We start from the raw sequence: 25,162 nt of genomic DNA, 5'->3' as shown, positions 1-25,162 counted from the left end.
CTCCCTATCAAAAGCAATGTGCTGAGTGCTATGCTAAGAACTGAGCAGCAATGCACAGAATCACCTATTCTACATACACACACACTCACACACATTCTCTCTCTCCCTCCCTCCTTCCCTCTCATTTTGCCAAACCATCTGAAAAGTGGGTTACAGACACACCTCATGACACACCACCCCTAAGTACTTTACTATTCACCTTCTAAGAACAGGGATATTTTCGTACACCACTGCACCATCATCACCACACCCAAGGAAATCAACTTTAACACAATATTATCATACAACATGATATGGTTTGGCTGTGTCCCCACCCAAATCTCAACTTGAATTGTATCTCCCAGAATTCCCACGTGTTGTGGGAGGGACTTAGGGGGAGGTAATTGAATCATGGGGATCGGTCTTTCCCATGCTATTCTTGTGATGGTGAACAAGTCTCATGAGATCTGGTGGGTTTACAGGCGTTTCTGCCTTGGCTTCTTCCTCATTTTTCTCTTGCCACCACCATGTAAGAAGTGCCTTTTGCTTCCCGCCATGATTCTGAGGCCTCCCCAGGCATGTGGAACTGTAAGTCCAATTAAACCTCTTTTTCTTCCCAGTCTCGGATATGCCTTTATCAGCAGCGTGAAAACGGACTAACATACAACGTATGGTCCACATTCACATTTCCTCGATTATCCAGAAAATGCCTACAGACCTGAATTTTCTTTTCCTCATCCAGGATTTAGTCAATGTTGATGCACTGCATTTTTATCTTATTTTCCCTTAGTCTCCCCCAATCTAGAACAATCTCCCTTGGTTCTTAATGACACTGAATCATTTAAGAATCCAGGCCAGTTGTCCTCAGAACATCCCATGTTTTGGATTTGTCTGTTTTCTTGTGATTACATTAAAGTCAAACGTTTCTGGCAAGAACACCACACAGGTGATACTGTGATATAGTGAGAGGTACACAGCAGTGAGGGGCACACAATGTCAGAACATCCCACCATTGGTACCGATTGCAAAGCTTGGCCATTTGATTAATGTGGTGACTGCCAGATCTCTTCATTGCAAAGCTATGTTTTTACATTGTACTTTAAGACCATGCGAGTGTTCTATCCCTTGAAAAGTCAGCTTTAAAATCTGTTAAATACTAATTTTCTAGGCAAGTCTAGCTAAATTATATCAGCATCTACAGAACTAGAATACTAATGCAAAATCACAAGGATGGGGGTAATATTTATTCCATGAGATAGGTGTCATTACACCCAGTTTATACACAAATAAACCTTCCCAACTCAGAAAGTTAAGTGATATGTTCAAGGTCACAAATTCAGAGCCAGTACTCAAACCTACATGCACCCAGGTCCGAAGCTCATGGTCTTTCCATTACATCAGTGGTTGCAAAACTACTGCTCATGGGTCAATCCAGCCCACTGCTTGGTTTTCTGTGGCCCACAAGGAGAAAATAAATGGTATTTACTGATGAACATTTGCAATCGATTTGATGAAAGGGAACACTATTCTTTGAATCCCATTAAGCAAAATGTTATCCCCAAAATAAGAATGCTGTTCTTCTTATGAGTAGACCTGTATTACCAAAAAAAACAGTCCTCAGTTATTATATTTTGAATTTTGTCAATAAAAAGCTTGTAGAAGTTTATTTTTTCTCTTGTTATAGAATTACCTATGTAATATCTTTGATTCTGCTTCTCGGCCTCCAAAGCCTAAAATACCAACTGACCCTTTCCAGAAAGAGTTACTAACCCCTGCCTAACAACATGCTACTTCCCTGGGCTATAGTTTATATCCTTTCAGATACCCCCAGTAGCCATGTAGAAAGTGTATTTTCCTGAAATAATCAACTGCACTAGGTAAATGCCAACTTAAAGACTGCAAACACAGCCAGATGTGGAGGCCCGTGCCTGTAGTCCCAGCTACTTGGAAGGCTGAGACAAGAGGATCACTTGGGCCCAGGAGTCCAAGATCAGCCTGAGAAACATAGTGAGATTCTGTCTCTAAAAAAAAATTTTTAAATAAAAAATAGTGAACACTTCCATGAGAAGAAAACACATGTATTCACCTTCATCCTCAGCCCCCATTTTTCACCCATTTATATACATTTGTTTAAATTTTTCAGGAGCTTTCAAACAGGAGCTTCCTATGTTACTATAAACTTTCATGGCAACCAACCAGAGCAAGTGGATGCCATAGTTCAGATATTGGCAAAATCTATGCAATAGTTCACACACTAGAAATAAGATTTTGCTTTTTTAAAGAGAAAAGGTGTTATAATTCTTTAGAACCATTCTTTGAAAACATCTTTATGCATTTGTGAACACATAACAATCCAAGATGTAAGCTACTCCCACATTGCAAATCAATTTTGGAAGCAACATTATCTTTTAGATACCCCAAGATGCCATTTAATTTAGGGCTAGAAGGACTACAATAAACTATAAGCCAAATCCAGTCCAGATGCTAAATACAGTCTATATTGGCATAGGTTATGGCCCAGATCTGATTTGTCAGCATTCTTGGCCCAAGGCCCAAAACTCATCCCAGTAGCAGGGAACACTCAGCCTGCCACTCTGGCTCAGATGGAATCTAAAAAAGGAAAAGACTCTGGGCAAAAAAAAAAAAAAATCAGGAACATCACTAGTGGAAGCAAGGATCAGTATAGCATCCAGAAACCATTTGGCAATATCCATAAGAATTACAATTTACCTTTTGATCTAGCAATTCCACTGCTAGAAATTTATATTCCATTTTACATTAGCAAAATGACACATGTATATGGTCATTAATACAGTATTGCCTAAGTCACAGACTAGAAAACTAGAAAACACTTAGAGGTCTACCATCTAAGATATTAGTTTAATCAATTGTGGTTGATCCATACAATGGAATTCTAAGCAGCTCTAGTGGACATTTGCCATATCTGTGACTGTCCATCATATTTTGAAAATTATTTCTCTATTTGCAAAAATTTCACCTATTACAAGTCCCACCTCCAAGTTTAAAAGTTGAGAATAAAATTCCCAGACTCTATTGAAGCTAAGATGCAAATGTGTCACCTAGTCACCACTAATCAGATACATCCACACCAGACTTTGCTTTAGAAGTGAGAAATGTAAGGAAAGGGGCTCTGCTCAGAGCTTCTACTTTTGCAGGTGTCACTGCTAGGTTGCCTTCCTGGTGCAGGAGTGGAGGTAGAGGCAGTTGCAGTCAAGTCAAATACCTAGCATCTGCTGTTCAGTGGAGGCAGCAGCACAGGTGGCTTCCACTTAATGCTAGTACTATGTGTGTCTTGGGGCTTTGTTTCTGGGCACCCGGATGCTAGCCTGTTCCTCCAGCCCACCAAAGGATTCCATGAGTTACCTAAAATCCGAATCCCTTTTTGGCTTAACCATCTAGGGTGGATTCAGTTGTCTGCCATAAAAACCACCAACTAACAAAGAGGAAGCTCTTTATGTGCCAATACAGAAAAATCATCATGCTAAAGTGTGAAAAAGAAAAAAGCAAGGTGCACAGAAAGCAGCTGATATAGTAGGTATCATTTCTTCTAAAACGGGGTTGAATATAGATGCATTTACTTATGTTTTCATAAGCCATCTCCAGAAGTTGAAACTAACAAAATTGGCTTCTGGATGCCTCCAGGGAAGAAAACAAGGTGGCTAGGACACAGTGGGGACAAAGAGTTTATTGGTTATTATTTTGTACCTCTTCAATTCTGAATCATGTGGATATATCATCCATTTATTTTTTTAGACAGGATCACGCTGTCATCGAGGCTACAGAGCAGTGGCGCAATCACAGCTCATTGCAGCCTCAACCTCCCAGGCTCAAGTGATCCTCCCGCCTCAGCCCTCTGCAAATAGCTGGGACTACAGGCACGTGCCATCACACCTGGCTACCTTTTTGTTTTTTGTAGAGGTGGGGGTCTCCCTACATTGCCCAGGCTGGTCTTGAACTCCTGGACTCAAGCAATCTGCCTACTTTGGCCTCCCAAAGTGCTGGGATTATGGAAAAGAGCCAACACACCAGGCCATTATTATCTATTAAAAATAAAATTAGAAAAGTTGTAAAGAATACAACCTAACCGCAAGTCAGCAAGAAATATTATAAACATACCCCAGAACCATTCCCCTTCCATCTGCTATGATTTCAAAACAAAGTATCCAAGTGGGTTTGAGTCCCATTTGGGTCACCAGGATTTTGTTACCCACACAATAGGTGGCTTCAATCACCTGGCAGGTTACAGTCCAATGACCCCAACTAAGGAGGATATAACGACGGGGTTTTATTACTTGCAACGAGGAAGGTGCCTCCCCAAACAAAGGTGAAAACAAGGCTTTTATTGGGCTAGTTAGCTGAGTCATTGTACACAGAGGTGGAGTAAAGGGAGTGCAGGCACCAATCATGCTTCTACATACATGTATAGAAAATGGCAAATAAGCTCCTTCCTGGGTGGGATTTTTAGTATGGTAATGAGGAGAGTTCACCAAATTCATCTCCAACTCAGGCATCTCTGGATCCAAATGGGCTTTTGCTTTTCCAAGACTGTGCTTCTACATGGAACTTTTTGAAACAAGAACTCAAGGTGCAACAGTTAAGCACACTGCAGCCTTGAACTCCTGGGCTTAAACCACCCTCCCGCCTCAGCCTCCTGAGTAGCTGGGACAAGAGGCATGTGCCACTGCACCCAGCTAATTTAAAAAAATTTTTTTTTGGGCTGGGCGCGGTGGCTCACGCTTGTAATCCCAGCACTTTGGGAGGCCGAGGCGGGCGGATCACGAGGTCAGGAGATCGAGACCACGGTGAAACCCCGTCTCTACTAAAAATACAAAAAAAAATTAGCCGGGCGTGGTGGCGGGCGCCTGTAGTCCCAGCTACTCGGAGAGGCTGAGGCAGGAGAATGGCATGAACCCGGGAGGCGGAGCTTGCAGTGAGCCGAGATTGCGCCACTGCACTCCAGCCTGGGCAACAGAGCGAGACTCCATCTCAAAAAAAAAAATTTTTTTGTAGAGACAAGATAGGTCTTTTTTCACAGAATGTACCCAAAAAACTGGGGAACCCTGGGTTACAGCTGAACAAAGCTTCAAAAGTCTCCACTCACCAAACCCAGATTTAACTCACAAATGCAGTAGTACTCTTTCTTCTAAGCAACAGAACAAAGCAGTAGTTTGCTTTATTAAAACTAGCTATCTTTGTCGAAGGTGGCACTGTCTAGTGCGACTGGGCGACTGTGGAGAAGACACCTAACCTCCCTTGGTCTCATGTACTGGAATTAGCAGTCAGACTGAAACTAACCCAACAGTCCCATAGACAGTTGTTTTGGATAAACATAGAAACTGACCCTTCCGGTCTTAAAGCTTGAAACTTGTTTGTTTTATCTGAGTTTCTTCCTCAGGAAAGGACCTTTCAAAAAAGGTCCTTTTTTCAAAAAAGGACTTTTCAAAAAAAAGTATCAAAGATCTGAAACTCATCAGTCACTGTACCATACGCCTCTTTGCCCCTCCTTAGTTCATGTTTTCTTACACATTGTTACATTTCTTCCCTGCTATATAAATCCCTAGTTTTAATCAGTCAGAGATATGGATTTGAGACTGAGTTCCCATCTCCTCAGCTGCAGCACCAGATTTAAGCCTTCTTTCTTGGCAATACTTGTTGTCTCAGTGATTGGCTTTCTGTGTGGCAAGCAGCAGGACCTAGACCAAACCCCTGATGTTTCAGTAACAAGACAAGATAGAGTACAAGGCTTTTCTGAGATGCACAGATTCTATAAAAAGGAATTCTATGGGTGAAATCTAAAATTATGGTTTCAACCTCTCCTTTTGGTACATACCACTTCTACTTTTTACTACGACTCTCAGTACACCTGCTACATTCCCCTACAAGACTATAAGTTTCTTGAGGGCAAGTCCTGCATTTTAAAAATCATCTTTGCATTCCCCACAGCACCCATCCCATTGATTTCCAACTAGGAAGGTTCATGAAATAAAATACATATGCACCCTGTGTTTTAACTCTCCATGGCATGATGAGAACCCCCACATATGGTGTTCTGTATCTTTGAATATTGAATTATGTGACTCTATCAATCTATTCAAACAAATCAATTGTTTAAAATTTTAAAGGATCAGAGACTCCACCCGATCATAGGATATCAAGAAATAGAACCTCAAGTAAGTCATTTTGTAATTACCTGATTCCACGAAGGAAAGCCAAAGAGAAACACAACACATCCTCCCAGAAATTTATTCAGCCTTTGGTTGGGGGGGTTATATTAAAATCCAGAGATATGTTAAGAAATCAAATAAGAATTAGCATGGTTCTTTTAAAAAAAAAAAAAAAGAGATGGAGTCTCACTATGTTACCCAGGCTAGCCTCAAGCTTCTGGGCTTGAGTGTTCCTCCCACCTTGGCCTCCCGAAGTGCTAGGATTACAGTCATGAACCACTGTGCCCAGCTGAGCATGGTTCTTAAAGATGAGAATTCAAAGAAACTCTATATTCAGACTAGCTGCTTTGGTTGCCCCTGACTCCCACAGTGTATTCTCTCCTCTGCTATTAGGGGGCTGGCAGAAAGGTCTGGGATAATCAGTATAAAATTCATTAGAAGTAGGAACTGAGGTTCTTGCACAACTGATGGGCATACATAGGCTTGACAGAGTAATTCTACAGATTTTTTTATTATGCACCTAAATTGTTTTTTGGAAAGAGAAAGGATAATAGTGATAGCAGTTGATGACAGTGATCTCTTATGACTTTTGTAAACTAGTCCTTATTTGGCAAGTCAATACTATGGCTTTCCAAGCTGCCCAGCTGGCTGCACACATGCAGGCATGCATCACCACAGGGTCAGGAGTTCCTCGGGGTTGGCACCTGCCTGGGGCAAAACCAGGATCTAACAACTCAAGGGTGAGGAGAGGGGAAGAGAGCAAGGGAATGAACCACTGAGGCACAAAGGAAGCATCTACCCCACTGGTTTGGAAGGAAAGAACAGTAGACTTGGCAGTAAGAACTAACATTTACTGAGGGTAGACTGTGTGCCAGGCACTAACTTAAATGCCAGAAATTAATGACATGAAGTAAACACACACACATACAAAAGCAGTCTTCACACTAGAACTGAGTTAAAATGCAATTACAGCTCAGATTACAAAAGAAAATTAGTTTTAGCATTCTGGCCCAGGTTTCGAGGCTCTGCATATCACAGAATTTTTGTACAGCTGGAGGCAGAGAAATCTCAGGTGAACGCAAATGTACTGCCAAATTATATAAAGCTTTAACTGGTTCTGGCAACTCAGACTTATCTCACCAGCCAAAGGATTAGTTTTTCAGACAATTCATTTATCGACATTTTTAGTGCTTTTCAAAAATAAAATTACAGATTGAGGTTATTTGGTATTTTTATAAGTTTGTTGATTTCAGTCTATTCTATATTTTACGCACACTTACATGTGCATGTGCACACACATGCACATACACATATACATATTTATTTTTTAGAGAAGTGAGTGGCTAAGTGAGAAGAACAGAGCAAGCCAGGATATTTCAAGTGAATGGAACATCAGTATATTACACATAGATCCTCAACATGCTTCCTCGGGGAATGAATGTGAATAGAAGTTCAGTCTCAGATCACACTGAAGTTCTCTCTCTCGAGCCCAAATCTAAATATATTGAGATTCTCTAGCATAGAGCTAAACTCATACCATAAACACCCATTGTTGGTGGGATAGGCAATCTGACTTCACTAATTTAGTTTCTTTGTAGAGCTCCCAGTGAAGACCCAATCCAACTGCTAAAATAACAAATGCACCTCTCGCCTCTCTGACATTCTGGCAGCTCTCTCTGAAGAAGCTGGCCCTACTCAAAGCTGCCTGCTCCAAGGCACACTAAAGCTGGAGAAGGGCCTTTCTACCCTGTTCATGACTGTTCTCCCAACAACAAGATCTCCTGACAACCAGCACACTCAGGTCCCCTGCATCACCATGGCAAATCCAAACACCTCTAAGGGGCTCTGCCTCAACTAACCAGAACCAAGCCCCAAACCTGTCCTGCTCTTGGCCTTCCTGTGACCTGATAGCCACATTATATTGCAGACTGACCTCTTTCCATGACTGAATCCCCTTTCTGTGTCCAAGCTATACCCATCCATCCTCTTCCCTATCTAGATACTCATCACTTTAAGGCTTGGTCTTCCTCTCATCTGTCTTTGTCCTGCACCTCATCCCCAGCTACCTGCTGACACTTCCCTGATATCCAAATTCCTAAACCTTCCCTACTCTTACAGCTCCTGCCACTGAGCAATGCTTCCCAGGATGGACATCCCTAGAAGCCAAGTAGATCTCTTCCTCCTACCTGGAACCACTTGTAGATACTATTCCATCTCCCCAAACTTTCCACTGACAGATCTGATAAAATCTACCCATCCCCCTAAATTGACAGTCCCACCACAATGCATGAGCTTGGGTCTAGGTCCTTATTGTTCCCAAGATGCTCTATCCCAAGTACAGTTCACTGTCCACAGTTATGAACAAGGTGGAAGGGCGCTTCTCCAGCTTTAGTGCCCTGGAGCAGCCAGCTTTGAACCAGGCCAGCCTCCTCAGAGTGAGGCTGCCAGAATGTCAGGGAGGCAAGAGGTGCATTTATTATTTTAACAATTGAATTGGGTCTTCACTTAACAACTGAGAGAGATTCAACACAAAAAGGGCAAGCCGTGTCCTCAAAGACTTTCTAATCTGGTTGGGGTGTGTGCATCTAAGAAGTTTGAGGGAAATGATCAACATTTATTGAACATCTATTATACATCCTCTAGGCATTATGCTTTTCTCTTTATGAGTATTATTTCTAATATTTAAACGAACCCTATATGGATGGTTTTGCAAATAAGAATTTCAGAGTTCAGAGAAGTTATCAGAGAAATCCTGAAAAACTAGAAACCATCTGGATTGAAAGATCTTGCTGCCCAACAATTTGTATTATAAATGTTACATGAACCAAATTCACTGCGCAATTAGCCAACCCCTTAGATTCACACAGATACCATTCATTCAGTTCTCTTATGTGGCACACTATGCCAGTGAATGGAGTCTCCGGGCCCATCAACTGAAAGACACATACTCTTTGTACCTTAGCAGCCAGAGACAGATGCAAGTTAGGCCCCACTATTTCCTGGCCTTACAAATGGCTATCAGCACACATCTGTGAGAGAGAGAGAGCAGGTGTAAGGGGGACAACCTCAGAACTATTTTCTTTCAATAGAACTTAAGAACAAACCACAATGCTGGCTTCATCATAACTGTGCTGTAACCAACTGAGCTAACCAGAGTATACAATAGAAACTAATGAACATTTGCCATTTTTCTTTTGGCTGCCTGTTATCCGAACCCCTTGCCAGTGTTTATGAAATTTTCCACCTGCTTTCAGCTAAATAAGCTAAAAGTGTCAGATTCTTACTTTCCTGATTTCTTTTCAATCAGGGTATGGGCACAAGACCTACGCTCTGCCAGACACCACCCACACAGGCATTTGTTTTTGTTTTTATTATTATTTAAATAGCTTTGGGGGAACAGATGGTATTTGGTTACATGGGTAAGTTCTTCAGTGCTGATTTCTGAGATTTTGATGAACTCATCACCCGAGCAGTGTACACTGTACCCAATGTGTAGTCTTTTATCCCTCACCTCCTCCCACCCCTCCCTCTAAGGCCCCAAAGTCCATTGTTTCATTCTTATGCCTTTGCATCCTCATAGCTTAGCTCCCACTTATAAGTGAGAAAATACAATGTTCGGTTTTCCATTCCTGAGTCACTTCACTTAGAATAACGGTCTCCAACTCCATCCACGTTGCTGCAAATGCTATTATTTCATTCCTTTTTATGACTGAGTAGTATTCCATAGTGTATGTATGTGTGTATATATATATGTGTGTGCCTATGTATATGTGTATATATACACACATATACATATACATACGCACATATATACACACATATACATATACATACACACACATATATAAAATATATTTTTGATATATTTTCTTTATCCACTCGATTGATGGGCATTTGGGCTGGCTCCCTATTTTTGCAATTACAAATTGCGCTGCTATAAACATGTGGCACATGGGCATCTGAATCAGTAATGAGTGCTGTGAAACAGCAAGAACAGTAGATGATTGTTTTCTAGTGACAGGAACAACATCCAGTTCCAGGAGCAGCCCCACACCTGACGTCCAATGCAGGCAATGTTGGTGGTGTAGGTGGAGGCATCCAATATTCAGTAGCTGCCAATTCTGTGAGGTTATCTGGCTGTAGTTCCGGCAGTACTGCCCCCTAGTCGTGCAGTTTTCAAGCCTTGTCCCCGGTCTTCCTGAAGAAAGATGTAGCTACACAATATCCTGCCAATAAACTGCTTTTCTGCTTAGATTAGCCACAGGCAAGTTCTGTTATTAACAGGACTGTGTTACTAAGAATCCTGGGTTTTATAGAGGACAGGTCAAAGGTGAGCCCTGATCATTCCAGAGCTTTCAAACTTGGCTGTATCAATTATCTACTGCTGTGTAACACACCACCCCAAAACTTAAGTGCCTTAAAGCAACAGCATTTATTTAATTCATAATTCTGGGGGTCAGTAATTTGAGCTGAGTTCAGCTGGACAATTATACTGATCCGAGCCAGGCACCACTGATCTCAGATGAGGGTCACTTATGCTTCTGCAATTGACTATTGGGTTGTCTGGGTACCTTCATTTTCCTCTACATAGTCTCTCTTCCTCCAGGAGGCCAGCCAGGGCTTTTTTACAAGGTGGCAGAGTTCCCAAAGCAGCAAGAAACTGAAGCTCTACCTCACGCCTAGGATCAAAACCCACACAAGGTCTTTTCTACTGTATTCCAGGGTCAGATCAAATCAACAGGGCAGCCAAGATCCTAAGGATAGAGAAACAGACTCTACCTCTTGATGGGAAGAGTTGCAAAGTATTATGAGCATTTTGCAATATACCATACCTTACTGTTTGACAAAGAGCACAATGGGGAGGCTGTCACAATAGAGGTAACACTAGAGAAGTTTCATTTATTAGAATTGCATATACCTAGAATCTGTACTCTCACCACTATTTCCGTGAACCATCACCAACTCCAGCCACTGATACAACAATAGCTAACTAGAAGCAATAAACACACAGTGCTGGCCCAGCAAACTCCATAGCCTGTAAACAGTTTGTAAAGGTCAGGCCCTTTGGATCTCTTATCCTGCAGGATGTACTAAAGAGCATGGATTATAGTCATGTATATATAGCTGGTGCCATGTAACACCAGCTCCCTGGCTTTGGCCTCTCTTTCTTTGAGCCTCAGTTTTCCTCCCCACAATACTCAAAAATAACATTTTCTGCATATGAATAAATAGTCTGATCACTTCAGACAGAGGACTAGTTAACATCCCTAAGTTACAGAAAAACCTAATATAACTGGAAGGAAACCTAAAAAGGCTCTGCTCTGAATTTGTTTATTACGATCTTTAAGAAGTTTAACCAAATCCCCCTTCCAAGAGACACTCAAATTGGCAGACCCCACCAACATTTATTTAATTGAAACTAGATGTTTCCTTGACAACTGTTGAACTGAGAAAGGAAAGGCTCCTGCAAGAAGTCTCCATGGAAACCACCCAGTCCTTGCATCTACCATTCACCTTATACTTTGGCTAGCATTCAAGCACATCAAACCAGCAATAAAAACATAAGGAAGTTGGAAGGGCTTTGGGGCAATGAAGAATGTCTATGTTTCATACAATGAGATTTTTTCCCTGGAAAAAGAAGGCAGAGTCAGTCCAAATATCTAAGGACTCAGATTAAGAAGTCTCTGAATGTTCAACCCATTTTTTAAAATACTCCATGTCTTAGTTTGTTGGGGCTGCTACAACAAAATACCTTAGACTCAGTAATTTATAAACAACAGAAATTTCTTTCCATTCTGGAGGCTGGAAAGTCTAAGATCAAGGTGCCAGCAGATTCAGTGTATAGTGAGGGCTCACTCTCTGCCTCATAGATGGCACTTTCTTGCTGTATCCCCACATACTGGAAGGGGCAAACAAGCTCCCTCAAGTCTCTTTTCTAGGAACACTAATCCCATCATGAAGGCTCTGCCCTCATACACCTCCTAAAGGCCCCACCTCTTAATACTATTGCATCAGAGACTAGGTTTCAACATAGGAAATTGGGGGAGACACAAATATTCAAACCACAACATCCTAAAAATAATATCAAAAGCATAGTATATTGGTTTCCTAGGGCTGCTATAATAAAGTACTACAAATTGGGTGGCTTCAAACAACAGAAATGTATTTATTATCCCACGGTTCTGGAGACTGGAAGTCCAAAACCAAGGTGTCAGCAGGGCACGTTCCTTCTAAGGGCTGTGAGAGAGAATCAGCTCCATGTGTCTCACCTGGCTTCTTACAGCCGCAGGCGGTCCCTGGCTTGTAGATGCATTGCTTCAATCTTCATCTTCATAGGGGGTTCCCACTGTGTGTCTGTGTCTTCACCTGACTGCCTTCTTCTGAGGACACTCATCATATTGGATTAGGAGCCCACCCTACTCCGGTATAACCTCACCTTAAATTAATTATATCTGCAAAGACCCTCTTTCCAAATAAGGTCACATTCTGAGGTACTAGGGGTTAAGACTTTAATATATCTTTTTGTGGGGGACATAATTTAAACCAGAACACAGAGCTTCTATATAAGGTATTTTATTTTACCTATTCACTAAATATTTGTTAAAGCCATTTGATAGCTCCACTTATTTTGTGGCTTAATCTAAATAGAAGGTTCATACTTGGTCACACAGGCACACCTAGCTACAATGAAATGTGGGCAGTACAACCTTTACTCTGGGCATCCAGGTGCCCAGCTCAAAACCGGAGTTTCTACTGCAAAAGAGAAGAGAATGAATCTCTCCATCACACAGGCAAAGAGAAGAATCGCTTGGGAAAAACGAGTCTAGTGTCTAGAAACCATGGCCCTTAGGTGAAAACCCACTGCATAAATGAAAACATAAAAGTTAACCGTGCTCAGAAAAGACTTTGGAACTGACATTTAAAAACTGTTTTTTTTTGTCTAACAAAAAACCAGAGGCAAGAGACACTCAAAGGGCACACAGTGAAGAACATCCCAAATTAGAAGCACTTGAGGGAAAAAGTTAATCATACACCTAGGCACAGGGACTCACTCACATGGACCCACGTGGCTCCATTTCATAACAAAACTGAGCCAGAATTTCAGAACATCACCAAATACAAAACTTCTTATTTAGCATTTGTGATTCTCTTACTCTGATCTTTTTAGATCCTGGGGTTCTTTTTCTTAAATACTTTTTTAATTAAACCTTTTGAGACAACTGTAGTTTTATATGCAGCGGTAAGAAATGATGCCCAGAGATCCTATGTACCCTTTGCCCACTTCCTCCCAATGGTAACATCTTGTAAAACTACAGTACAATATCACAACCATAATGTTGACATTGATACAGTCAATAGAGAACATTTTCATGCCCACAAGGATCCCCCCATGATGCCTTTTTTTTTTTTTCCTAAGACAGAGTCTTGCTCTGTTGCCCAGGCTGGAGTTCAGTGGCACAGTCTCAGCTCACTACAACCTCTGCCTCCCAGGTTCAAGTGATTCTTCTGCCTCAGCCTCCAGAGTCGCTGGGATTACAGGCGCCTGCCACTACACCCAGCTAATTTTTGTATTTTTAGTAAAAACAGGGTTTCACCATGTTGGTCAGGCTGATCTCAAACTCCTGACCTCAAGCAATTCACCCACCTCAGCCTTCTAAAGTGCTGGGATTACAGGTGTGAGTCACCATGCCTGGCTTCATCATGCCTTAACCATTCAGCCATTGAAGAACATCTGTATTGTTTCCAGTTACGGGCTATTATGAATAAAACTCCTATAAAACATTCACATACTGGCATTTATATGAACATAAATCTTCACTTCTCTGGGATAAATGCCCAGGAGTGCAATTGCTGGGTCATATGGTAGTTGCATGTTTCTTAAAGCATGCAGTTTCTTAAGGCATGCAGTTTCTTAAGGCATGCACAGGACTTGTATGCTGAAAACTATACAATGCTGATGAAAGAAATCAAAGTCTAAATAGATGGGAAAACATACCATGTTCCGGGTTTCAGGATATAAGATAAACATACAAAAATGAGTTGTATGTTTATATAATATAATAAGTGCCTGTCTTTAAGAAACTGCCAAACTGTTTTTCAGAGGGGCTGTGTCATTTTACATCCCATCAGCAAAGTATGAATGATTCCATTTCTCTACAGCCTTGCCATCGTTTGATGCTGTCGCTATTTTTTATTTTAGCCATTCTTATAGGTATGTAGTGATAGCTCACTTTGGTCTGAATCTACATTTCCCTAGTGGTTAATTACGTTGAACATCTTTCCATGTGCTTATTTGTCATCTGTATATGCTCTTCAGTGAAATGTCCCTTCTTGTATTTTTTCCACTTTCTAACTGGGTTGTTTTCTACTGTTAAGTTTTGAAAGTTATTTATATATTCTAGATGCCAGTCCTTTGTCAGATATGTAGTTTGCAAATACTTCCCCCCACTCTGTAGTCTGCCTTTTCATCCTCTTATGAGGTCTTTCTCAGAGTAAGTATTTTTTATTTTGATGAAATCCAATTTATCAGTTCTTTTATGGATCATACCTTTGGTGTCAGGTCTAAGAACTCTTTGCCTAGCCTTAGATCCTGAAGATTTTCTCTATTTTTATAGTTTTATGTTTTACATTTAAGTTTGTGATACATTTGGAGTTATTTTTCATATAACATGTACTATTTACGGCAAGGGTTTTTGGTTTTTTTTTTTTTTTTGACATATTGATGTTTAATTGACCTAGCACCATTTGTCAAAAAGGCTATCTTTCCTTCTCTGTTTAATTGCTGTTGCAATTTTGTCAAAGATCAATTGGGCATATTTCTGTTGGTCTATTTCTAGGTTCTTTGTTCCGTTCCATTGATCTATACATGTATCCCTCCACCAATATCACACAGTCTTGATTACTGTAGTTATATGTCTCAAAATCTTACAGACTGATTCCTCCTGCTTTATTATTTTTTCAAAATTGTTTCAGCTAGTCTAGCTCTTTTCCCTTTCCATATAAATTTTATAATTATATCTACAAAAAAATCTAAGATTTTGACAGGAATTACATTAAACCTGTATATCAATTTGGGGGAGAAATGATATCTTTACTATGTTGAGCCTTCCAATCCCAGAACATGGTATGTTCCCTATCTATTTAGACTTTGATTTCTTTCATCAGCATTCTGTAGTTTTCAGCATACAAGTCCTGTGCATGCTTTGTTAGATTTATACCTAGTTTTCAGCATACAAGTCCTGTGCATGCTTTGTTAGATTTATACCCAAGTATTTTTTGAGTGAATGTAAACGGTATTGTATTTTTAATTTCAGTGTCCATTTGTTTCTGGCTAGTATGTAGAAATACAACTCATTTTTGTATGTTTATCTTATATCCTGAAACCTTACTGAACTCACTTAATTAGGTCTAGGAGTTATTTTGTAGATTGTAGATTTCTTAGGGTCTTCTATGTAGACAATCATGACATCTGCAAATAGAGACAGGTTTTTGTTTTGTTTTCTGAGACAGGCGGTGTCACTCTGTTGCCCAGGCTGGAATGCAGTGATACAATCACCATGGCTCACTTGACCTCCCAGGCCCAAGTGATCCTCCCACTTCAGCCTCCCAAGTAGCTGAGAACACAGGCATGCACCATAACACCCGGGTAATTTTTTTATTTTTACTTTTGTAGAGATGGGGGTCGCCCTACATTGCCCAAGCTGGTCTGGAACTCCTGGGCTCAAGCAATCCCCCTGCCTCGCCTCTCAAAGTATGAGCAGCTGTACCTGGCCAGTTTCATTTTTTTTTCCTTTCTGCGCTGTATGCCTTTTATTTCCTTTTCTTGCCTTATTGCACTGGTTGGAATTTCTAGCACAACGTTGAAAAACAGTGATGAGAATAGACACCCTTGCCTTGAAAATGATCCCAGGTAGAACCTCAAAGATACAGCAAGAAATGAAGGGAAAATAAATAAATATGTAGATAAATCTAAATTAGGAGTTGTCAAAGTAAAGCCTGCAGGCCAAATCTGGCCCACTGTCTGTTTCTGTAAATAAATTTTATTAGAACATGGGTACACACAATCATTTCCATATTGTCTATAGCCATTTTGGCACTATAAGAGTGGAGTTGAGCAGTTGTGACAGAGACTATAAAGCCTGCAGGAGTTAAAATATTTACCATCTAGCGTTTACAGAAAAAGTTTGCTGAACTCTGATTAAATAAACAATGCCTGCATAAAATAATGACGTCTTGTAGAGTTCAATATATAGTATTAAAATATAAGGCAATGACAACATAAGTTAAAAGGAGGGATACGTGGAGTTAAAGGTCTTTGCATTATCTATGAGAAAGATAAAGGTAAACATTAATGCTAATAACTTTTTACCAACACATCCCCTAAACACATCCTCTTAGAAAGTTTAGGTAGAAAAACTTCCATCTCTCCTCTTTCCATTGTTTCTTCTGTCAAATCAAAGTAGAGTCACTCATTCACTAGCATCACTGGGCAGCAAGGTGCTACATGTCTCTAATAAATCCCTCCTTAAAATATTTATAAGACGGCCAGGCATGATGGCTTACACCTGTAATCCCAGTGCTTTGAGAGACTAAGGCAGGAGGATCACTTGAGCCCAGGAGTTCAAGACCAGCCTCGGCAACAAAGCGAGACCCTGTCCCTACAAAAAATTTAATTAATTAATTAATATAAATAAAAATTCGCTGGGTGTGGTGGCTTGTCCCTGTAGTTCCAGCTACTGGGGAGGCTGAAGTGGGAGTATCATTTGGACCCAGGAGGTCGCGGCTGCAGTGAGCCATGATCATGCCACTGTATTCTAGCCTGGGTGACACAGCAAGATCCTGTCTCAGAAAAAAAAATCTATAAGGGTACTAGCCAGTTCCAAACCATCCATCCCCTTACTTTTCACTGCTAGGGTGACTAACCATCCCCCCCTCCCCCTAGTTTGCTGGGGACTGAGTAAGTTCCTGGGATGTGGGACTTTTCAGTGCTAAAACTGAGAAAGTCCAAGTTGTCACTCTACTTCCAATACCCCACAGTAGTGAAAAAAACTGAGTGGAACTTAGGTAGTTCTTCTCCTTACCATTCACTTCTAGTGAGGTCACTTCTAATGACCCAGTGAGCAGGTCACTTAATGAACTTGAACTCATTAAAATTAAGCGCACAGCCTCACCTACAGGAGTCATTTACAATTGCTCCCCCAAATGATGCCTGAAAGCACACAAACTCCTTGGTTCCTCAAAGGTGCAGTATGTCAACAAGTTAACTGAAATAGAAGAATTCATGGATATCTTGTCTGCCTCTGTTTTCTTGCTTTTAGATCCCAGTGTCCTACTAACTAATACCAGTATGTAGCACGGAAACAAAATCTATTTTAATCGAAGAGAATTGGGAAACTTCCAAAGAGCACTGACCTGAAAAATCTTGACAGAGCAGAGGAAATTGATTTTCTACCAAAGCCATGCAGAGGATTAGACTCAGATTTAGGCCAGCAAAAGATTTACATTCCACCCAGGTCCCAATATAACATGATGCACAGATAAAAACACACTCGCGAGCTGACATAGCTGACACGTATTAGAAAGTCCAAAATAAAAGTCAGCTTTTAAGAATGCTAGTCCCAAAGGTAAAAGCACAATATATAAGTTGCATTAAAATTTCAGTGATGGAGCACAGCATTATGAGTCTTTGAAATGGATTTTCAAAACTAATTTTTATCCTCATCCTGGCCTCTTTTCAAAAAAATTTCCCAAAAAACCTCAGGATTGGAAAATAGCACCAGTCATGCATTTATAATGATCAAAATAAAAGATTGATAATGAATAAAATTACAAAAACCTCAGGCTTCCTGACTTTCAGATCTTAAGCAACAACTCCACCTATATGCCACTACCCACACAGACAACTGTATGACTATACCTTGTTTTCATTATAACCTCTATTAATAATGCTAAGAAGCCCCGTACACAGCTGTGTTTAAAACCAAAAGTTGTATTAATGACCAGACCAGCTTGACCTTGATTGATCTGGGTATCTACACTGGACAGAGTAAAATGAGAAAGCAAGTCTGCCCATCAGGAGGCCACCTATTCTGACTACAGTGAAAATTAAAATTAAAGCTATCTCTTTCACATTGCTCTGCACTTTTGCAAATTTTCTTCAAATCGTGGATTTTTTTCAGTCTTCTCTATATCTAAGAAAAGAAATATGATGCACAGGATGTCAAGTCAACAGATAAAGCCAGGAAAAGCTATCCCTGTGTAAATGAAGCATGACATTGGGACAGCAGGAGTCAAGAACATAAGTGAGTGAGCCAGTCTCTGTGTAAAATTGGTCACAACCAACTGAACACAATTTTGAAAGAAAAAAGGAAAATAGTTCAAGGAAGCACAAAGCTCTAAGCCAATGCAAACAACAGTGGTTAAAAAGTGATGGGTTGATTCCTGAAGTGGAAACGTTCATTTCATGGTTGCACGATTAGACACAGTAAATCCATATACCTCTGTACCTAGCCAGGGCCCTTCTTTTATTTCCAAAAGCTCAAAATCAAGTATAATAAACAAAAGTATAGTTAAACTGCTTCAGGAAGATTTCCAGTTAGCATCTTCAAGTTTCATGGAAATCTAATTTAACATTGAAGATATACAGAGAAAAAAAAAACCTCAATTCTAAATTTGTATAAACTGAGCCCCTTTCTAAGAGCCACTAAAATTGATGTGTACCACACATTAACTAGAAGGGGATGCCTCCCAGCAATAGCTGAATGAAAAAATGAAGGGCTCCTGAAAGAAGTCTCCATGGAAACTGCACAGTCCTCGCATCTACCATTCACCTTATACTCTGGCTGGCATTCAAGCACATCAAACCAGCAATAAAAACATCAGAAAGTTGGGTGGACTTTGGCAAATGAAGAATTCAGTGTTTGGTACAAGGAGAATTTCCAGGAAAAAAAAAAAAGTACATCAGACCAAACTTTTCAGGATTCAAGAAGCCTCAGCTAGTCAAACCTATTTTTTAAAAAAAATTCCCCAATGAAGTATCTGTACCACGGCCTTTATTTTACCCATTCACTAAGTGTTTACAAAAGCCAATTTGTATTTTCACTCATATTCTAAATGATTTGAGTATCTTAAAGTACAAAACAGGTGTTTGGAATATTAGAATATGAAAAGGAAATATAATTCATAATTTTGTAACTATGGCAAATAAGGATCATTAACATGTAGTAACCAGCCTCCACGATGGCCCCCAATGATTTCCATCTCATAGTATTCTTGATGCCCTTGTATCATCCTCTCCCACATTATATCAGGGTTGTGTATGTGACCAATAGAAAAGAGCAGAAGTGATCATCTGTGACTTCTAAGGCTAGGTCACAAAAGATATTGTGGCTTCTGCCTTGCTGTCTCTCTCAGATCTCTCACTCTGAAGGAGGCCAGCTGCCATGTCATGATGACAATCAAGCAACCCTGAAGAGAGACCCACATGGTGAGGAACTGAGGCCTCCCGCCAATAGCCCTGTGAGTGCACCACAATGGAAGTGGATCTTCCTGCTCCAATCAGGTCTTCAGATGGCTGCAGCCCTGGAAGACAACTTGTTTGCAATCTCCATAGAGATCCTGAGCCAGAACCACCCAGCTTAGCTTCTCCTAAATTACTGATTCTCAAAACTACGTCAGACAATAACTGTTTGTTGTGTTAAAGTGCTAAGTTTTTAGGTAACCTGTTATACAGCAATAGACAACTAATACAACACATAATTGTTAGAAATCAGGCATTACCTTCATTTCTCTATGTTAAAGCCACTGCTAAAGAGGTAGTATAGCAGTGTGGAAAGAAGAGGGTTCTGGAGGCAAACAGATGTGCTTCAAATTCTAGGCCCACCACTTATAAGCCGTGTGATCTTGGTCAAATTACTTAACTTCAGTGCCTCAATGTCTTCATCAAAAACAAAATGGAGGGCCAGGCATGTTGGCTCATGCCTGTAATCCCAGCACTTTGGGAGGTCAAGGCTGGGGGATCACAGGAGGCCAAAGGTTAAGAGACCAGCCTGGCCAACATAGCGAAATCCCGTCTCTACTGAAAATACAAAACATTAGCTGGGCATGGTGGCGCATGCCTGTAATCCCAGCTACTCAGGAGGCTGAGGCAGGAGAATTGCTTGAATTCAGGAGGTGGAGGTTGCAGTGAGACAAGATCGCACCACTGCACTCCAGTCTGGGCAACACAGCGAGATCCTGTCTCAAAACGAAACAAAACAAAACAAAACAAAATGGAGGTAAGGAATATCAGTTTCAGAGAGTATCTGTAAAAATTCAAAACACATACAAAGAGCCTGGTGCCAAACAAGCATTTAATGTTAGTTCTCCCCCTTTTTTAAAGGGTACATGATTCTGCTAAAAATGAGCCTTGATTTATAAACACAACTACAATTTAACTGAATACTGAACCCTAGGGAAGTTGGAAAAGACCCACAAATGCAAGGGAAGACCTCAGAGCCATTGCCAAGCTCTGTCACATAATTAGCAAAAAAAGACCACCCTGTGTGCTATATTTTATATATTTTTTTCCATTTAATCTTCCAACACCCTACCTTAATCAGGATAAACTAGGTTATACTAAAGCAGGGTTTCTACACTTCAGCACTATTGACATTTTGGATCAGATAATTGTTGTGGGAGCTGTCCTGTGCAGTGTTGGATGCTTAGCAGCATCTGCCCACTAAATGCCCAGAGCACTTCCCCATGTATGACAACCAAAAAATGTCTCCAGACCTTGCCAGGTATCTCAGGGTGAGAAATGCAAAACTGCCATTGCTTGAGGACCACTGTGCTAAAGTATCAAATAGTCACCAAATCTTGATGGCTTAAAATGACACTTTTTCCATACTCATGCAACAAAATCTATGAGGGCTCTGCCCACATCATTTTCTTTCTGATACACAAGCTGATGGAGCCTGTGTCCAACTGGAACATCAATGGTCATCATGGCAGAAAGGAAAAGAGATGAGGCAAACCACCAGCTTCTGCCTGGAAGAAGGCACACATCACTTCCCCTCACAGGCCACTGCCCAAAGCAAATCCGTGGCCAAAGTTGATGGTAAGAAATGGACAGTGAATTTTTTAAGCAATAATACAGTCTATCAACTCCTAAAACATCCAGAGGTACTAACATTCTATACTGGAAAAAAGATGTTCACAGGTAACTTGACAAAATTCACACAGCCTATAAAATCAAGATTCAAACGATGTCTACCAAATACATGCACAAAAAAATCAACACTCTCTCCACTTTAACACTGATTTGCAAACTGTTCTATGGAAGTGAACAATTCCTAAAAGTGCTTCAGGGATTCTGCAACATTAAAATTTGATTTTGGTTTAAAAACATATATATATGATTCCACTTCTAGGTATATACTCAAGATAACTAAAAACATATGTCCACATTAAAATGTATACATGATGTATACATGAATGTTCATAGCAGCATTATTCATAATAATAGCACAAAATCGAAACAACTCAAATGTCCATCAACAGATGAATGGATAAACAAAATCTGGTATATCCAGAAAATGGAATATTATTTGGCCATAAAAAGGAATAAAGTACTGATACATACTCTAATATAGGTAGACCTTAAAAAACTTTATGCTAAGTGAAAGAAGCCAGTCACAAAAGGTTATAAAATGTGTAATTCCATTTATATGAAATGGCCAGAAGAGGCAAATTCATAGCGACAGAAAGTAGGTTAGTGGTTGTTAGGGCCTGGGGTTAGAAAACTGGGGGGCAATAGGGGGGTGACAAAGCGTATGAGGTTTCTCGTTGGGGGTAATAAGTGTTCTAAATTTGACTGTGATGATGGCACGATCCCGTGAATATGCTAAAAACCATTTAATTTGACACTTTAAATGTGTGACTTACATGGTGTATGACTTGTACAGTAATAAATTATTACCAAAAAATGTTACCGGAATAGAAATGAAGTGTGTCTGGTTTTTGTTGTCATCCTTTTTTTTCCAGATCACTGTAAAATAAATGTAATACAATTTTTGCCTACGGGTAAGGATAATCTATAGTCAGGTACAGTGCTTGATCACACTTGGAAGAAGGTAGTGGATCCAGAATCACAGATGTGCTGGGGAATAAAAATGCATTTGAAGTTTCACAAAAATATGTATTTTTCTGTTATAAGATAGCACTTGTCACAGAACCAAATACCAACTCCCCACTCCTTATGTGTGCTCCTTCAGCATTCTGCTAGAGAACACTAAAAGGCGACAAAAACTGCTTTAAAGATAAAGTGGTTGCCCTTAATCAAGTAAAAGTCCAGAATGATGCTATCATATCACAGCAAATTCACTCTGCCACTTTTTGCAAAATAATGTGTTAAGGAAAAGCCACGTGCGAGATTTTATTTAAACCTTCCTGCAGTCATTTTGTTTGTGTTTTCTGCATTCCTACTCCCAGCCATGAACTGACACAGTTTCATGGATAAACCTCAGATCAGTCCCCACCAGGATAAGGCACAGCATGGGTTACAATTCCCATCGGGCATCCAAGTTCCCACATCTGCTCCATGGAGTACTGTGGGACAAGAAAGGAGGAGGCAAGAGGCACTGTCTAGGGAAATTTCTGCAAGAACACGACTGACTCCTACCACAATCCACAAGACACTGAATGGAACTTTTCTCCCCTCCCATAGATTTAACAATGTTCTACAGAATGCAACCTGTCATATACCTGAATGCCTTTTCTTCTTCCGTTTCTGAAGACAAACTCTCAAATGAAAGTCAGATATGACTGCGAAGTACTTTGTAGGGCCCACACATGAGCCAGCACAAAAGAATTCCCTTTTAACCTTTAAATTTAGATTTTCTGTGAAAAGCACTTAAGTAGTTTCTTAAACTGCGATCAGAAAATGAACATATGATGGTGCTTCTAATCTTCATTCCATTTGGAACAGGGTTCTTAATGTCCTGTGCCATGGACGCTTTCGCAGTCTGGTGAAGCCTTATGGATCCCTTTTAGGAATTATATTTTTAAGTGCAAAAATAAAATATATGATTACAAGGGAAGCCACTTATATTGAAATCGTTATTAAAATATAAAATGCTAATTTGTGATATAGTGATACATGTGCCTTTTGTTATGGCATTAAGTATCAAGAACTGGTGGTAATGTGGCCAGGCACGGTGGCTCACGCCTGTAATTTGTGATATAGTGATACATGTGCCTTTTGTTATGGCATTAAGTATCAAGAACTGGTGGTAATGTGGCCAGGCACGGTGGCTCACGCCTGTAATTCCAGCATTTTGGCTGAGGCAGGTGGATCACGAGGTCAAGAGATCGAGACCATCCTGGCCAACATGGTAAAACCCCATCTCTACTAAAAATAGAAAAATTAGCTGGGCGTGGTGGCACACTCCTGTAGTCCCAGCTACTCGGGAGGCTGAGGCAGGAGAACTGCTTGAACCTGGAAGGTGGAGGTTGCAGTGAGCCAAGATCATACCACTGCACTCCAGCCTGGCGACAGAGTGAGACTCCATCTAAAAAAAATAAAAAAATTAAAAATAAAAAATAAATAAATAAATAAATTAGCCGGGCCATGGTGGCATGGGCCTGTAATCCCAGCTACTCATGAAGCTGAGGCGGGAGAATACCTTGAACCTGGGAGGCAGAGGTCACAGTGAGCCAAGATCACACCACTGCACTCCAGCCTGGGGGTGCCAGAGAAAGACTGGCTCAAAAAAAAAAAAAAATAGTGATAATGCCAATAACCACCCAAATTTTGAAGTAGTGATTAGAATAAACAATATTTCAAGATATCTGCAACAGCTGTGATACAATATGAAAACATCTGTGAGCTATCGAGGACAAACTCAAAGATGGGGCCAATAGTACTGTGATTTGTCACCTGCATTCATTAATTGATGAAAATGCTAAATATCCATGGTTGGTCAAAATAAAGATGTACTTTTTCTCCATCCAAGAAGTCACCTTGAATTCTATTCACCGACTTCTTGGAGATCTGAGAACCCAGGTAAAAAACCCATGTGCAAAAAAAAAAAAAAAAAAAAAAAAAAGTAATAACCTAAGGGATAAACCTTTCTCAGAGGAATGTGAATTTTAAGATGTCTGTAGACACTATTTAGGATGTTTTCCTCATAAACAACAGAGATACAAAGGGTTGTAATTCTAATGCTTTGTACTGAGTACATAAGAAAGCTAATGGTAATAAACAAATAATAAGTAACATTAAATAAATGTTAATAAATAAATACACCTGGGGTAAATGAAACAACCCATGTTCACTTTTATTCTGGACATTCTCTTGACATAAATCTTGGCTGACTGCCTAGACTTTTTCTGGACTAGGCCTTAACTATGGAAGAGAAAGCAAATTTTAGACTATCCTCAAAATTTATCCTCCACCTACATCCTACACTTCTTGAGATTGTTCTCAGATTTCTTAATCAATATTGAAGTAAGTAAAAATCTCCTGTGGCTATGAATCTTGGCATGCTTAATAGTATCCATGGAAACATCCTAATTGAAAACATTCAGTTCCCATTGGATGATCTCCTATCCCATGAAGCATTTAAGACAATTAGTTTAAATCCTCCCACATACTTGACACCCTATAAAGAATCTTGCAGTGATAGGTAATACAGTACATGGTATGGGGGCAAATCTATAATCTGAGCACTCAAAATAATTCTAGAGAACTGCTTGTGGGCACTCAAAACCCTGACCTAGGGCGTTTTACACTTGTTAACTTTAGCATTTTGTCTGTAATATAAACAGCAATGTGAAGTTAAGGTAAAGCCTATCAGAAATTTCCTTTTTTATTGCATTAAAAATGAATCACTCATTAACTTACACCATATAAAATAAGGTGTTAGAAGCTAGGAGCCACTTGGTTTCTCACCTTTCCTCATAATTTTGCCTCATGTGTTAATAAATGCCCCATAATTTCTAGTTAGAATCGACATTGC

General features: G+C 40.2%; 1 protein-coding gene across 1 annotated transcript in view; it reads right to left on the bottom strand.

Moving 5' to 3' along the window:
- REPS2 (RALBP1 associated Eps domain containing 2) overlaps nt 1-25,162 on the bottom strand; it is a 204,616-nt gene that overhangs the window by 151,659 nt on the left and 27,795 nt on the right. The gene's annotated exons all lie outside the window — the stretch shown is intronic.

This window comes from Hylobates moloch, unplaced genomic scaffold (assembly GCF_009828535.3).
Source record: "Hylobates moloch isolate HMO894 unplaced genomic scaffold, HMol_V3 SCAFFOLD_7, whole genome shotgun sequence".
NCBI classification, from domain to species: Eukaryota; Metazoa; Chordata; class Mammalia; order Primates; family Hylobatidae; genus Hylobates; species Hylobates moloch.
This window is presented reverse-complemented; position numbering and strand designations above follow the sequence as displayed.